The sequence below is a fragment of the Odontomachus brunneus genome, unplaced genomic scaffold, assembly GCF_010583005.1.
Source record: "Odontomachus brunneus isolate Ranch 3 - 2012 unplaced genomic scaffold, Obru_v1 Obru_scaffold_120, whole genome shotgun sequence".
In the NCBI taxonomy this organism is placed as follows: Eukaryota; Metazoa; Arthropoda; class Insecta; order Hymenoptera; family Formicidae; genus Odontomachus; species Odontomachus brunneus.
In genome coordinates this window covers 525,868-526,192 of record NW_022639570.1, presented here as the reverse complement: position 1 = coordinate 526,192, position 325 = coordinate 525,868, and positions in this window count along the sequence as shown.

Sequence of the window (325 nt, the reverse complement as noted above, 5' to 3'; positions counted from 1 at the left end):
AATAAGGCAGAGAAAAACTTAAACGTAAGTCATGAAAGGCTATTAGCCTTACGTTTACGTTTTCCTCTACCTTATTTTACGTCTACGATTACGACGTTTACGTCTCGTTTTCTCCTTTAGCCCTAATTCCTCACGAATTCTTAAAGTGTTCTAGGAATTAAGTCGCGAAGTATTTGCCACACAAAAAAACATTATAAACCAATTTTACAAAAAAAATCGTTATAAATAAACTTTACAAAAAAAATTGTTATAAATAAATTACAAAAAAAAACTCAGCCAAAAGATATTTGGAAAAATATTATTAAAACAATCAATTCAGATCAAT